At 39.0% G+C, this 17,468-nt stretch overlaps 1 protein-coding gene across 1 annotated transcript in view; it reads right to left on the reverse strand.

Moving 5' to 3' along the window:
• bmpr1b.S (bone morphogenetic protein receptor type 1B S homeolog) overlaps nucleotides 1-14,125 on the reverse strand; it is a 265,162-nt gene extending 251,037 nt beyond the window's left edge. The window contains exons 1-2 of the mRNA XM_041579676.1: nucleotides 14,032-14,125; nucleotides 396-493 (exon numbers count right to left, since the gene is read on the reverse strand). The gene's annotated coding sequence lies outside the window, so the exon portion shown is untranslated. The remainder of the gene's footprint in view (nucleotides 1-395; nucleotides 494-14,031) is intronic.
• Nucleotides 14,126-17,468: the final 3,343 nt, after the last annotated feature.

Genomic DNA, 17,468 nt, shown 5'->3' on the forward strand with positions numbered 1-17,468 from the left:
TGGTGCAATAAGGCTAAATATTTAGTGACTTTGAGCAGAACTTTGTCACGTTAATTAAGTGATTGGACACAATTATTATAGTACATGCTTAATAAAGTGATGTGTACAGATTTTTTTCAATTTGTATTCATATATATGATTTCAGGCTATATTAAATGTGTTTTTTTCAATTTCAACCTAAGCAACACTATTGTTTCAGTGAAGTCACTGATAAGATACTGAGATATTGTGAGATACTCTGAGCTACCTTTCTCCAGAGAATGTATTGCTAATGCTAGTTCGAAGGTAGGATATCTGTAACCCCTTCTGTATGAATGAAACAGATGTGGAAAAGATTAGCCTCTTCCTATATGTCCTACAGAGGATCATCTTAGGAAGGCAACTATCAATCTTACCAGAAGTGCAAAGACCCTGATGGTGTGTCTAAGATGCCAGACCGGATACACACAGTGGTCTGCCTTTTGATCAAAACGTCTGTTACGCATCAGTTTAACTAAAGCAGAAAAACAAAAATTGTGCAAATTAGTCATTGTGAAACAGCTTATTTTCTAAGATTAAGAAGATCGTCTGCAAGGTTTCATTTTAATTCATATATAAAATAAACTTTTTTTTCACATAAACACAGGTAAGTACTCATACCAAAGAATCATATGGGATTCTATAAAACAGCAATATATTTTATGAACCCTCCATGTCTGTCCTGCATGAAATATTACTAGCAATAATATAAATATATATTTATGCAGGGCCGGCCTTAGGCCTATTGGACCAATTGGGCCCAATAGGGCCCCGCACCTCTGGGGGCCCCGTAACACAGGGCAGCACAGATAATATTTCCCTCAGCACATGATGCTGCCTGGCCTGCCCCCAACTTTGAGAGTCCAGCCCATCCCCAAATCCATAGATCCAGCCCACCCCCAACTCTGATAAGCCAGCCTATCCCCAACTCCATAGGTCTAGCCTGCCCCCAACTCTCATAGGCCCAGCTTTCCTCCAACCTTGATAGGCCCTGCCTGCCCCCAATCCAACCAAGCCTGCTCCCAAGCTGAATCGGCCCAGCCTGCCCCAAACTAATTGGCCCAATCCACTCTCCTATTTCCTCCCTCCCTCTCTTACCCTGTGTGCACCTATTATGTGCCCCTATTTCATCCCTCTCACTCTCTTACCTTGTCTGCCCCTTTCCTTTCTATTTTGTGCCTGTATGCCCTTATTTTCTTAAATACTTGGTGTGTCAGTAGCCAGCAACACTTTGTCTAGGGGCCCCGCCAACATGGTCCCAATTGGGCCCCACATTTGATAGGATCAGCCCTGTATTTATGTTGATGTGCCACCAGCATAGCCTTTTAAGTGAGCTATTTTTCTTTTCTTGGTATTGTGCTGTTGCAAAGTAACAGGTAAACTAGTTATATTATAAACTTATTCACCAGCCTAAAGTTTCAGACACTTTGGGGGTTATTTATTAAAGTCTGATTTATTGTGGTTGGAGTTTAAAAGGGGAAAAAAACTTGCTAAAAGACTGAATAAAAAAGTACTCCATCTCAAACTTTCTGAGGTCATGTAGAAGTCAATGGCAGATGTCCCTTTAACAATTGGAAGATATCATAATCTGCACGGGGTTTTGTACAAGAATCCGAAAAATTGTGATTTTCAGACAATGATCCAAAAAAGTCCAGAATTTCTAGGAGTCGAATCTGAAAAGATTTTTTCACATTTTTATTGCGTCTTTTCCCGCGCCATATTTTTTCAAGTAAATTTATTGATAAATAAGGTAAAAATGTGAATCGGAGTTTGGTTTTGAAGTGTTTTTCATAAATGAATGTGTGGTTTTAATAAAATAATGAGAATTTTTCGGATTTTAGTGAATAACTCCTCAGTGGGTTCTGAGCAGCTACTGAGAAGCTAAGCTTAGGGGTCGTCGCAAATTATCTAGAAGAAAATTATTAACATGTATTTTCAGCGCTCCAACATATGTAAGTCTGTCATATATGCTGATGCTATAAGGCTGATTATTAAATTCTGATGCTAGTTGGACTGGTTTCTGTGCTGCCATGTAGTAATTATCTGTATTAAATTACCCGAAAATTTAATAAACCAAAGAATATCAATAATTGTTATAGTCAGGGGCTATAAGAAATGGAGTGTCCACCAACAAATCGATTTAACTTTCATGTAACATGCATTTTCCTCCCATCTGATTTATTTAAATCCGGTGGTGTGGTTATGCATTCCAAGGAGAGGGATCCCTCCTCCCACATGCAGCACCTTCTGTTTTTAATCTGGTTTTAACAAGTATCTTTTTGACATGGTTGTGAATAAATATTTCCCTTTAGTAATCTTGTCTGGGTTATCTATAGTATTTCAACATTCAAGGGCATAAGATTGAAGGTTAAGTCCCAACATTGGTACATGGATATACAAATTATCTGTATTAATTATTAATCAGCCTTATATTGTGACATTTATATTCTATGTGTACTGTATATTGTGAGTCAACTTCAGAGGCACAGATCTTCCCTGCTAAAGGGCTGTGGTTGCCTTAGGCTGGTACAGAAGCCCAAAACATATTGTACAACATTTCTAGCGTACTTCTTTAGTAAAGCTTTAATTCTCCTTTAACTGCAGCAGGATCATGGGAGCCAGGCAAGAAATAAACACAGGAGGAAAAGTCATTAACATAAAGAACCAGGCCAAAACCACACTGCCTTCGGTGGCTCAACCCAGAGGAGTAGCAGCCAGCACAAACCAGTTCTAGACTAGGGAGTTCCTGACACTGGTGTTTGACCCACCTGTTACTCACACTCCACTAAAGACTAATAGAATTATGAACTCTGAATGATTTTCCTCATCTCAATATACTGGGAGGCACATTTATCAATGGTCGTATTTGAATTCATGTGCGGTTTTTAAAAACTCCCTTAAATTAGATCGAAATTGACATTTGACTTGGGGAAATGTATTAATAAAATCGAATTTTAAAGACTCGGACAAATTTAAACGACCCGAAAACTCGAATCGAATTTGATTTAAATTCTATCAAACTCGATTCAATTTTCAATCTTTTGAATTTAGTGAAGCAATGGAAATAAATATGAATAACTTGAATGAAAAACTTCTCAAAATAAATTTCTGCATTTGGTGCTACTGTTAATATGCCATTTGGTAGACATTCCAGGTGCTGTGATACATTAAACTATATTCATAAATGAGCAGGAAAACTTTAGTTCATGTTTAAAATCAGAGCTAACATAATGTTTATGTGTTTTATAACCTGGATTTGCTTTGGGCTAATGGCTCAGATAAAAGTTTTAGGTATTTTGTCTGTACTTGCTAAAAATGCCACCTTATGTGAATCACATGGAACGCCAAGGTGATTTTCCTGAGATTCATTCACACCCTAAAACACATATTTATTTTCTGTTTTCTTGCACTTCAGAAAAGAAGCAATGGTGTATAAGTATACACCACTTTTTCTTTTGTTTAGGACTAAACTTTGGTTTCAAGATTTTCAGTGTGGCACAAGTAAACACGGTACCAGCACTGCATACTCTACATTTCCAGGTTCTTTTTTTGTTTATGCATGGTCTCAGTTGCTGCAGCTGGCAATGCAAGGGTAAACAAAAATGTTTTGTTTTCATTTTACATTCTACCAGTTTGCATATACATGATGTTTTAAAGCACAATGCTCTTACTTAACTAACCAGTCTTATCTGTACCACTAAAATATCCTGAAGCTGCTAAGTGTTCCAGTACTGTAAGGTAATACAACTAAATACTTCATTTACCAATGGCCAGTGTTGGCAACAATCACTTCCACAAGACAGTGATCCCCCTGATCAAGTATCAAGCATACAGACACACTCTTGTTTATTTTATAATAGTCTTGTCACTGTGCTCATTTTGCCAGTACTCAGATAGCCCCCATGTTTAAAAGCTCAGAGCTCAAAGATCTGTGATCTATCATAGAAGAAACAATAGTAACTTTGACTAAATAGGCATATTTATTCATTTGAATTCTTCTGGATCTTTGTGTTCCAAATATATTTGTCATTTTTGAATTAAGTAGAGTTGACACATTTACAATGCAAAATTTTGGTCACAAGAGCAGCCAGAACACTCCATTCCATGCAAGAATACAGCATCTATGTTCATTCATTATTTGAATGTAAAGTAACTCTTTACTTTTCTATGGGTTGTTAGGGGTTATAGGAGTTGTTCACCCTTTCTAACATTAAAGTATGATGTGGAGAGTGATATACTAAAGGAATTTGCAATCGGTCTTCATTTGTTACTAGTTATAGTTTTAAATTGTTTGACTATTTGTTTAGCAGATCTCCAGTTTGGAATTTCAACAACTATCTTGGTATGGTCCGAATTACTCTAGCAACCAGACAGTGGTTTGAATGAGAGACTTGAAGAAGAAAAGAAGACTCCTGAATAGAACAATACGTTCTAGAATGATAATAAAAAAACAACAACATAAATTATAGCCTCACACAGAAATAGTTTATTTGGCTGTCAAGGCAGTGGCAATCCTTAGATTGTTATTGCACTGCGAATTTTAATTGCGCACTTTTAAGAAGTGCTTGAAGATGTAATCTTTTTGGCACAAACATAACTTTTTCAGTAAGAAATTTTATTACATACACTGCACACTGAAGCAAACTATTAAATTTGCAATTTTTCTTCCACTGTCGGAAGTGGTCGCTAAAAAGTTTCTGGGTTCGCAAATGCTATACAAAATTTGCACAAAGGAAAAGATTCTCATTGCGTTTTTCTGTTACCAACTTTCATTACAATAGTTCTTTTTAACATGTAAATTGAATGGGGTATTTTTGAAGGGGACCCCATCTAAAAACAAAAGGTCTGTAAGGCTAAACATTTAGGGGCAGATTCACTAAGGGTCGAATTTCGAAGTAAAAAATACTTCGAAATTCGACCCTCGAATTGAAATCCTTCGACTTCGAATATCGAAGTCAAAGGATTTAGCGCTAAACGTTCGTTCGATCGATCAAACGATTTTTCGTTCGATCGAACGATTAAATCCTTCGAATCGAACGATTCGAAGGATTTTAATCCAACGATCGAAGGAAAATCCTTCGATCAAAAAAAGGTTAGCAAACCTATGGGGACCTTCCCCATAGGCTAACATTGACTTCGGTAGGTTTTACCTGCCGAAGTAGGGGGTCGAAGTTTTTTTTAAAGGGAAAGTACTTCGACTATTGAATGGTCGAATAGTCGAACGATTTTTCGTTCGATTCGTTCAATTTCGTTTGTATTCGAACGAATTTAACCAATTAGATGGTCGAAGTACCAAAAAAATACTTCGAAATTCGAATTTTTTTCATTCGAATCCTTCACTCGAGCTTAGTGAATCGGCCCCTTAAAGTTATTGCTACTTTTTATTACTCTATTATCTTTCTTTTCATGATCTCTCCTAGTCATATTCCAGTCTTATTCAAATCAATGCATGGTTGCAAAGTTAATCTACTGTATGTCATACTGAAAGTTAATCCATTTAACTAAGAGGGCATTTTGGACAATTCGAGTAAAAGGATCACTTATAAGGTGTCAGTTTACTAAGGTGTGATAAGCAGCAATAATAGCCTGCACAAGAAAAAACACCTGAAAATCCACAAGAGCAAGTTTATTAAAATGCGAGCACTTCTGTAATTGCGAATATTCTGGCGAACACATATATTAATGCTTACTGTTGCATTCATGCTATGTAAATTATCGCCAGAATTGTCACAAAATATAGACAAAATTGTTGCCAATTGTCATCCACAGAGTGGCATTGCACCCAGAGAGTGATTGCAGAATGATACTTATAAATATTTTAAGTGAATTTATTAAAGGGGAACTCCACAAAAACATAACTTGAGCTTTTTGAAAAGTTAACATAATTTCAAGCGAGTTTGCAACATACATCATTGAAAAAATATGCAGACTTTTCATGATTTTTAATGGTATCTGACAATTCCTTAAGCTTAGCCCCCTGCTCTCCTGCTGATCTGTCTGACTACTTTGCTGAGCTGGCTGAATACTGTTACTTTGTATCAACAGCCAGATGTCCTAAGACTGCATCCTCCAAACCCCACAATTCCCTGCACATGTGATTTCAATAAGGAACGGAACATCAAAGTGAAATGCACAGCTGTCTTACAGCTGTGGAGTAGTTGCTACGATCAGTGTTTTAGTCCCTCCTTCCCTGCAAGGATTTCAAATGATGCAGAAAGAGAAGAAATGTTAAACAGCTGGATTTCATCATAGAAATTGCATTTATTCATACTTTTTGAAGAAACAGGTAACTGTGATGGATATATTAGGGATTTCTATGTTATGTGGGCCTTTTATCAAATATTTGTCTGGAAGCCGGAGTTCCCAGGAAAATGAGAAAATAATTTATTCCTGATAGAACTTAATTGGCCATAAGTATATTTAATAATATACTAGTTATGCCACTGCACTAATGAATATATATAAATACATATACATGATCATATAAAATAAAATAAGTTTTATCTTGACAAATCCCAGTGTGCTTCAGCTTTCTAGATGGATATATAACTTTTTCTGAATAGCACCTGGGTCCTTGCTCCAGTAGGTGTGTGCCACAGCCTTTCTACATATATATACATATATATATATTCATTATTGCAGTGGCATAACTAGATGTTACTGGGCCCCACAGCTAATTAATTTTACGGCCACCAACACATCCAGAGGTTTCCCTGTTTTACTAAAATATATTGAAATTGCTCATTAATTAGGGCCTCATGGGGCCCCATATACCCCTTGGGCCACGCTGCAGCCGCCGGGCCTGCTTCCTCTGTGGTTACGCCCCTGCATTAGTGTTGTCATTGGTAGTGGTGCCAAAAAAGTCTGCAAGATTTAAAGCAGATTAAGCAGTTAACCTAAGTGAGTGCCACTTATCGCAAGACAAACTTCTCTCATCGGACTTTAGTAAACATATGAGTGTCCTTAATTTTGTCGCTTGAATATTCTCAACAGTAATGGGCGATAGGTTGTAGACAATTTTTACAAGCTTCAATAAATTGACCCCTTAGACCTTAGCATAAGTCTGACCTTCTTAGAAGAGGACAAACTTAGTCGTCACACAGGCATCACAGGAATGCAGATTTTGCCTGTGTTACTAAAATATATTGAAATTGCTCATTAATTAGGGCCTCATGGGGCCCAATATACCCTTTGGGCCACGCTGCACCCGCTGGGCCTGCTTCCTCTGTGGTTACGCCCCCGGAATTAGTGTTGTCATTGGTAGTGGTGCCAAAAAAGTCTGCAAGATTTAAAGCAGATTATGCAGTTAACCTAAGTGAGTGCCACTTATCGCAAGACAAATTTCTCTCATCTGACTTTAGTAAACATACAGTGTCGGACTGGCCCGGCGGGACACCGGGAAAAAACCCGGTGGGCCCCGACCCTCGTGGGCCCCCGCCGGGCCAGGCCCCCTCCCCCGATGCTTGTTTTTTGAAAAAAAAAAAAAAGTATCTTCGTGGATGCGCAGTGTGCGCATGCGTGCAGACGCAGCGCCGTGCGCGCATGCGTGCAGACGCAGCGCCGTGCGCGCATGCGTGCAGACGCAGCGCCGTGCGCGCATGCGTGCAGATGGAGCGCGGTGCACACACAGAGGGGGCCATCGTGTGAGGACGACGCGTTGCAGCAGGGGGACGGGGGTCTGTAGGGGGGCCCTGGACTGGAGTCCCGGTGGGCCCCGGGCCCCCCAGTCCGACCCTGTAAACATATGAGTGTCCTTAATTTTGTCGCGAGAATATTCTCAACGGTAATGGGCGATAGGTTATAGACAATTTTTACAAGCTTCAAAAAATGGTCCCCTTAGACCTTAGCATAAGTCTGACCTTCTTAGAAGAGGACAAACTTAGTCATCACACAGGCATCACAGGAATGCAGATTTTGTGTACAAAGGATAAAAATGTATTTAATTGAAAAAAAAAAGCATCGTTTTTGCATGTAAACAAAAGACCTTGAATCTTACTGTACTGACAGTTAAACCTTATTTGTCATTCCATCACTTAACAGTTGCCGCTCCTCTTATTTATGTCTTTTAAAATCATAAATAGAGGATAACAAGGTCAAAAGAATATTCGGTACAATAGCGGTCACATAGGATTGCAGGGACAGAAGTAGGAATATAAAAGAGGCACATCATTAACGCCCTCACATCTACTAATCCCCAGCTACTGTTTTACAGACCATGCTGGTTCAAGGTAGAACTGCACCTAACACTTATGGTAACCATGAGGTTTTTGGACTTCCTGTACCTGCCATAAAGTTTTTAGAGTGACTGAAGTGGGAGCAATAAAACTAGAGCTAGTTAATTTTATGATTTTAATTCTAATTGTCTAATAGACTTCTAGAAACATATAATGATTATGGACTAATATTTCACTTTCAGTTGTTTAATACTGAAAAAAATGTAGTTCTGCTAAATATTGTACTCAGTCTTTTCTAACATAAAAACCAATAGCTTGGACAAAAAAAAATGCCCTCTGTATATTAAGGCTGCTTTCAGTATTTGATTTAGTTTAATGCATAATTATATTTATAAATAATGAAAGATGTTTTAACAGGTTTGAGTACTAAATGCAATGGCAAATGTAATTTCCAATATTTTCTTATTATACAATTAAACTTTTCAAAGTTCAGCTAACTGTTTTGTAGCAGTACCTTCTTGTTCTTGTTTTTTTCAAAATACATCAGTTATTAATGCTGCTCCAGCAGACTTCTTCGCTGAAATCTGATTTTTTTTATAATTCATTTTGAAATCTGACATGGGGCAAGGCATATTGTCAGTTTCCCAGGTGCCCCCCAGTCATGCTCTGATAAACTTCAGTCACTCTTTACTGCTGCACTGCAAGTTGGATTGATATCAACCCCTCCCTTCCCCCAGCAGCCCATCAGCAGAACAATGGGATGGTAACCAGATAAGAGCTCCCTGGTAGTTATAAAACCAGCACTAAATAGTAAAAACCCATGTCCCACTGCGACCAAATTCAGTTACATTGAGTAGGAGAAACAATAGCATGCCTGAAAGCAGTCCAATAGTGCATCACTGGCTCTTTCTGAAAACATATGACCAGGCAAAATGACCTGAGATGGCTGCCTACACACCAGTATTACAACTAAACAATATTCACTTGCTGATTCAGGAATGAAATTTTAGATGGTAGAGTGAATTATTTGCAGTGTAAACAGTGTAATTTAGGAATAAGAACTACGCCATAGAAATCAAGACAGTATCCCTTTAACTTAAAGGTGAACCACCCTTTTAAGAGATGTTTTTGCAGAACATACAGCCCTATTATTGTCAAAGAATAATGTGAAATGTTTTATCTTGCACAAAGTATTTCTGTATGCCTAGAACATAATGTGCCAAGCTTTCTAGAGCTATTAGCAGGTGTCCAGCAGCCTACACTTCTGATTTAACTCAGTGAGAAGTGATCTGAGGTTAGTGACAGCGTTTGTCAAGTTCAATGCCCTTGTTCTAAAGCAGCTGCTGAGAAAAAATAGAAACTGAGTATAATACAATATGCTAGGCTATTTCACCCAAACTAACATGTATACACAATCTGGCCTCTGGTGGACATTTACATTAGAGACTGTGGGTAAAGTTACTTTTGAAGAGATTCCGGTGCTACTGCTACTCCCACTGAGCAAAAGCCGCCTACCTGTACAGGATAATCATGTCCGAACATTTCTAAAAACGTCAATGTAATTACAAGTACACAGTTTGCTCCTTGTCTGCAAACAAATACCCAATGACATATTTACAGAATGTCCCAGAGGTTGCAAAGGCAAATGCAACTTACAGACGGGTCGCTGCGGGAGCAAATGTTGCACTTGTTGTTGTATTACCCTCATTGTCTATTCAAGTTCACTAAAAAGTATTTTGACATTTTTAAAAATGCCCAGCAACGGCAACAGTAATATTTGCCAAATGGAGGCACATTATACTCATCGGACTTTAGTAAACATATGAGTGGCCTTAATTTTGACGCGAGAATATTCTCAACGGTAATGGGTGATAGGTTATAGACAATTGCTGATTGCAGGCTTTATAAATAAAGCACCTAAACTTGTTGCAAAGGCAAGAAAAAACACCATTTAGCTCATTTGTGAACACAAATCCTCAACTCGCCACATGCTGTAAGAGAAAATATAGGCTGCCATGCCAAACATCAATGTGCCACTTGGCTATATGCTTTATCATTGTTGTTATAGACGAACTTACACCTTTACATACAGTTTACCAGCTAAGGAGGTCCCTCTGTTACAAGGAAAACAGAATAATACTAACTTAACGTATAATTCTTCACTAAGTAATGCACATTTCAAAAGTAAAAGTAGTAACCTCCGCTGTATGCTGGCAAATGCACGGAGTTTGTCAGGTAAAATGGGAGACCTAGAATTAATTGCATGCTCTAAAAATTATGATATAATTGGTATCACTGAGACATGGTTGGATGAAACATGTGACTGGATTGTGAATTTAAATGGTTACACCCTTTTTAGGAGGGACAGAGGGATTAAAAAGGGTGGAGGAGTGTGTTTGTATGTTAAGCCTGAATTAAAGCCATGCGCTAAAGAAATAAAAATAGCTGGCACTGGTGAGGGTGTAGAATCACTCTGGGTAGAGATTTCGACTGGGCAAAAGGTATCAAAAAGAATTATCATTGGTGTATGCTATAAACCACCTCGTATAAGTGTCGAGTATGAAGCCCAGCTACTCTTGCAGATACAAGCAGCTTCACAGCTGGGTCAAGTTGTTGCTATGGGTGACTTCAATTATCCAGACATTGACTGGGGTAATGGGGTTGCTAAGACAGAAAAAGCTAGTAGGTTTGTAAATATGCTGAATGACAACTTTTTATTCCAGCTCGTTCAAGAACCTACTAGGAATAACTCTCTTTTGGACCTTGTAATAACTAACAATACTGAACTCATCTCTAACATTTGTGTGGGTGAGCATTTAGGGAATAGTGATCATAACATGGTCTCCTTTGAGATTCTGTTGCAGAAGCAATTCTATAAGGGAGTAACTAAAACACTAAATTTCAGACGTGCAAACTTTGACAGTATAAGAGCATCTCTGCAACATATTAAGTGGGAAATGCTTTTCACAGGGTTAAACACAGAACAAAAATGGGAAGTCTTTAAAATGCTGCTTAATAAATATACTTGTCAGTATATTCCACTTGTAAGCAAGGAACGTCGTTGCAAAGCAAAACCTTTTTGGTTCAATAGAAGCGTTGGTGTTGAGGTGGGTAAGAAAAGACGTGCTTTTAAGGCTTTCAAGTTAGCTGGTACAGCCGAAACATTTATAAGGTACAAGGAGGCCAATAAATCATGCAAAGAAGCTATAAAGCAAGCTAAAATTGCTATAGAAAAGGATATTGCAGCAAGCAGTAAAAAAAATCCAAAATTATTTTTTAAATATGTCAATAGTAAAAAAATGAAGCAGGAAGGGGTGGGACCCTTACTATCAGAGGGGGGGGTCAGCTGGTTGATGAAAACAAAATAAAAGCGCAGATTCTGAACTCGTATTTTTCATCTGTCTACACAAATGAAGAACCAGTAAGTGAAGGTTTCCTTCTTAACACTCCCAATTCTAGTAATACAACTAATGATGCATGGTTCACACATGAAGAAATTCAAAAGAGACTTGAACATGTTAAGATTAACAAAGGTCCAGGGCCAGATGGTATTCATCCCAGGGTAATTAGCGAGTTTAGCTCTGTGATTGCCAAACCTCTTTACTTAATTTTTCAGGATTCATTGAGATCTGGCATAGTGCCGAGAGACTGGCGAATTGCTAATGTGGTGCCTCTATTCAAAAAAGGATCCCGTTCTCAGCCTCAAAACTATAGGCCAGTTAGTCTGACGTCAGTATTAGGAAAGCTTTTCGAAGGGTTAATAAAGGATAAGATACTGGACTTCATAGCAAATCATAATACTATGAGTTTGTGCCAGCATGGTTTTATGCGTAATAGATCTTGCCAGACTAACTTAATTTCTTTTTATGAGAATGTAAGTAGAGACCTCGATTCTGGGATGGCAGTGGATGTGATTTACTTAGACTTTGCTAAAGCATTTGATACAGTGCCACACAAAAGGTTACTGGTTAAATTAAGGAATGTTGGCCTGGAACATAGTATTTGTACCTGGATAGAGAACTGGCTAAAAGATAGACTACAAAGAGTGGTGGTAAATGGAACATTTTCTAATTGGACCAGTGTTGTTAGTGGAGTACCGCAGGGCTCTGTACTAGGTCCCTTGCTTTTCAACTTGTTTATTAATGACCTGGAGGTGGGCATTGAAAGTACTGTTTCTATTTTTGCAGATGATACTAAATTGTGCAGAACTATAGGTTCCATGCAGGATGCTGCCACTTTGCAAAGTGATCTGTCTAAACTGGAAAACTGGGCAGCAAACTGGAAAATGAGGTTCAATGTTGATAAATGCAAGGTTATGCACTTTGGCAAAAATAATATAAATGCAAGTTATACACTAAATGGCAATGTGTTGGGAGTTTCCTTAAATGAAAAGGATCTAGGGGTCTTTGTAGATAACACGTTGTCTAATTCTGGGCAGTGTCATTCTGTGACTACTAAAGCAAATAAAGTTCTGTCTTGCATAAAAAAGGGCATTAACTCAAGGGATGAAAACATAATTATGCCTCTTTATAGGTCCCTGTTAAGGCCTCATCTGGAGTATGCAGTTCAGTTTTGGACTCCAGTCCTTAAGAGGGATATAAATGAGCTGGAGAGAGTGCAGAGACGTGCAACTAAATTGGTTAGAGGGACGGAAGACTTAAATTATGAGGGTAGACTGTCAAGGTTGGGGTTGTTTTCTCTGGAAAAAAGGCGCTTGCGAGGGGACATGATTACACTTTACAAGTACATTAGAGGACATTATAGACAAATGGCAGGGGACCTTTTTACCCATAAAGTGGATCACCGTACCAGAGGCCACCCCTTTAGACTAGAAGAAAAGAACTTTCATTTGAAGCAACGTAGAGGGTTCTTCACAGTCAGGACAGTGAGGTTGTAGAATGCACTGCCGGGTGATGTTGTGATGGCTGATTCAGTTAATGCCTTTAAGAATGGCTTGGATGATTTTTTGGACAGACATAATATTAAAGGCTATTGTGATACTAAACTCTATAGTTAATATAGGTATGGGTATATAGAATTTTAATTAAAAGTAGGGAGGGGTGTGTGTATGGATGCTGGGTTTTCATTTGGAGGGGTTGAACTTGATGGACTTTGTCTTTTTTCAACCCAATTTAACTATGTAACTGCATATTCAGCTATGCATCTTCCTTCTAAATGAATCTGAATATTTGTAGGTTTAGAAATATCTTGCAGAAGTTGCAGTTGAATGGCAGCAGGGCTGATAAAGTGAGAGAAGTATTGTGAGTAGGAACAGGATGGCATATCCTGCTGGTGCACTGGAGTGAGGAGAGAATTGCAGCTCTATGTACAGGTGACACTGTGTGAGTGTCAGTGTGTGGGTCACTGTGTTCTGCAATCACTTTCCTCCCCACATGACAACAGATCTGAGAGCTCAGTTTAGGAGCAAAGTTGCTTGTAGCTGCAGCAGGGCACTAGATGCACCCATAAGCAAGAAGCACACATACAGAAGAAACACACATACAGAAGAAGCAGTTTTCTCAGTTCATTTTGGCAACCCAGTTGTGACGCCGGACAGGCACTGACTCCAGCTCGGTACACAGCAGACACAGACAGTCGCACCAAGAGAGACCTCTCCAGCCGACTAATGTGGAACATATTAAGTGCACATACAGTAGACAGTCCTCTCCTGCCCGCCCTGTTAGTAAAAGTGTATGGGTGGCAGCGCAGTTAATATAATACAGGACCGAACCTGTAAACTGGCAGCATGTACCGGCCACAGCTCAGGCAAGTGCTTCGGTTCCGTGTAAAACAACATGCCTCCCCCCACCAGCTCTGCGACCCGTGTCTCAGCACATACCTGCTGTCACTGAGCAGCGGCCGTCTGTACTTTAGTTCCCACAGTTCCCCTGTGTGCGGGCTCTCCCCTCAGCTCTGCCACTTTCACTCTCCGTGCCTCAGTGCTCGTTCCCTAGCCGGCAGCCTGGCTCCGTCTCTCTGCAGCTCCATCTAGTGATGGAAACACTGCCTGCTGCTGGCCAAGTGCACGCTATACATAAAATCAGACGTATGGATACATTGTGCATCATGAGATAACTTCTTTATTGCTTCAATATTACTGTTGTGCTCTGTGCCAATATTACAGTTCCATAAAATATTTGTAGTGCGACCTGAGCGAAATGCAGTGGGTGATAACAAAAATGACCTACCCCCCCTCAGAGGTAGTTTATCCCTGGCGGAGGACATTTATAAGGATCGCACCACTCTCACTTTCACAAAAGGGTTCCAATTCCCAAATGAGCAGCCCATACATTGTGTAGTCAGTCCAGCATAGTGTTGCCACCATTTCTGGACAAAAATACCGGCTTTCCTATATATTTTTCGTTTTTCGTGGACCTGTCACTGAGACTGTATAATAAAAGTCCTTTTCAAATTAAACATGAAATCAAATTTCTATTTTTTTATTAAAGCATTCATAGCTGTTGTAAGCTCATTTAAAAATCTCAGCTGTCAATCAAATATTGTCTGCCCCGCCTCTATATGGTTTAGGCATAGAGGCGGGCAGACAATTTCTTTCACTTTCCATTCTGCACTTCCTAGATGTCACTGCTCTCCCCACATTCCCTCTCCTCACATTCCCCCTTTCTCTTCATCATTTAATTGTGTAGCCAGGGCATGGGGATAGACATTGGGTCCCCCATTCTGGTGCACAAACAAGATTCTGAGCTGATGCAAAGCTTGCCTTAATAACAGTGTTCACAAAATGGCTCCTGCCTGCTTGCTATAATTATGAATTCCCAGACTGAAGGAAACAAAATTCAAATAATTTACATTGTGTAATTAAAGTGAATTTTGCTTGACTAATGAGATGAAATAGGATTTTTTTAGGTGATGAGTCCCCTTTAATAAACTTGGAATCAAATCATTTTGACCGGCAACAAGGCCTTATCCAGTGTAAGCATCACTACTGAAACTACAATGAAGGCTACAGCTCCCCCCAGGGGCACTCCACCAATGAGGCGAGTTGAGGCACTTGCCTGAGGCGGCAGCACCCCCTGGTTGCCAGGGGCAGCAAAAATGCCGCTCCTGGTAACTAAGAGCTGAATTTCTGTTTTTGAACCTGGAAATTTGGCTCTTCTAGTGCAGAGAGAACAATTGCTCTCTCTGCACTAGCGATGTGGACCGCACGACCCCTCCAGCACGACGTGGACCACCCTGACCCACTTTGGCACTGAAAAGGTGAGTGCTGTTGGGAGGGGAAGGTCGCCTCAGGTGGCAAGATGACCAGAATCGCCCCTGGCTCCCGATAAGCATCCCTGCAATATAACTGGTATAAAATTCATGGCAGGTGTAGGAAACACATAGCCCAGACTCTGAGCTCTCAGTAACAGCTGAAGAATACTGATAAAAGGAAGGGGAGCCACAGCCATCATATTTCCACACAATACGTCCCCTGAGAAAGAGATAGTAATGACCCCATTGTGTTTGAATGTATAATACTGTATATATTGAGTTAAACTTGCAAAGTTTAATAAAAGTTCTGTAATACCCATGCAATGGCCAAAGAAACGAAGTATTTTGTGGCCAATTTATCTATGGGTCAGTGCATGAACTTTCCATGGTTCTGAAGGGTATCTCAGAAGTGCAAGACTCCATGCCATTCTTAAGTTCTAAATTGACTCCTCAAAAGGAGTGACTTTAAGTATGTTATAGAACGTCTAATTCCTAGCAACTTTGAAATTGGTCTTCATTTTATATATATATATATATATATATATATATATATATATATATATATATATAGCCTTTTTTTCTGACTTGAGGCGCTTAATGGGTGATATGATAACTATGTATAAATATATATGTATAAATATATAAGGGGATCATATAATAATCTCTCTAACGCTTTTTTTTACCAGTAGGTCTTTCCAGCTAACACGAGGTCACCCATTCTGATTAGAAGAAAAGAGGTTCCGCTTAAATTTTCGGAAGGGTTTTTTTACAGTGAGAGCTGTGAAGATGTGTAATTCTCTCCCTGAATCATTTGTACTGGCTGATATATTAGATAGATTTAAGAAGGGGTTGGATAGCTTTTTAGCAAGTGAGGGAATACTGGGTTATGGAAGATAGCTGATAGTACAAGTTCGGACTAGTCCAATTGCCATTTTGGAGGCAGGAAGGAATTTTTCAAATTGGAGAGGCTTCAGATGGGATGTTTTGCCTTCCCCTGGATCAACTAGCAGTTAGGCAGGTTACAATAGAGGTCAAAGGTTGAACTTGATGGACGTGTGTCTTTTTCAACCTAACTTACTATGTTACTATGACTCTTTCCAGCTTTCAAAAGGGGGTCACTGACCCCATCTAAAAACAATGTTCTGTAAGTTTACAAATTTATTGTTATTGTTACTTTTTATTAGTCATTTTTCTATGCATGCCCTCTTCTATTCATATTCCATTCTTGTATTCAAATCAATGCATGGTTGCTGGGTTAATTTTGACCCTAGCAACAAGATTGCTAAAATTGCAAACTGAAGAGCTGCTGAATAAAAAGCTAAATGACTCAAAACCCACACAAAATAAAACGAAAACCAGTTGCTAATTGTCTCAGAGCATCACTCTCTACACCATACTAAAAGATCATTTAAAGGTGAACGACCCCTTTAAAACAGGGTAACAAGAGTATAAATGGAAGCTTATATAATAATGAATTGTTGTCTGAGGTATTACCCACCATAGCAAAACACAAGCACTATTAAAATATCACAAATCAATAAAGCTCACAATGCAAAGGGAGTGCAGTGTGCAAATGCCAGGGGTTTTCTAGTGTAATTCTGGGGTGATGCGCCTTAAACAATCATGGACTTCAATGCAAATCAGACACAATTCCCATAAACAACTCATATAACATCAAAGTATGTACAGGACATATAAAACATGAAGTTAAATTACTTGTTTATGATTGTTTGTCTAATTTCTTGTCATCTTCTTATTTTAATGTTATCAAGATTAAGATCTGTATAAAATACCCTGAGTGCTAACATCATGTCTTGCATATCAATATGTGTCTCAGGAAGGGTGTAAGTGCGATATGCAGTGTGGGTCTTATTAGCACCTCAGGTTTACTTGATCTTATTAGTTAAAATGTATAGCAATTATGTTGAACAAATAATAGGTGCCACTATTACAACAGTGCTTTTTCCCAGCAGTAAGAAACGTTGAACCAAATATGGAGTCTTTCCCCCTCTATAAATAAGGACCCACTTTGCTGTCTAAACTTTAGGGGATTGCTTGAATAAA

This window comes from Xenopus laevis, chromosome 1S (genome assembly GCF_017654675.1).
Source record: "Xenopus laevis strain J_2021 chromosome 1S, Xenopus_laevis_v10.1, whole genome shotgun sequence".
Classification (NCBI taxonomy): Eukaryota; Metazoa; Chordata; class Amphibia; order Anura; family Pipidae; genus Xenopus; species Xenopus laevis.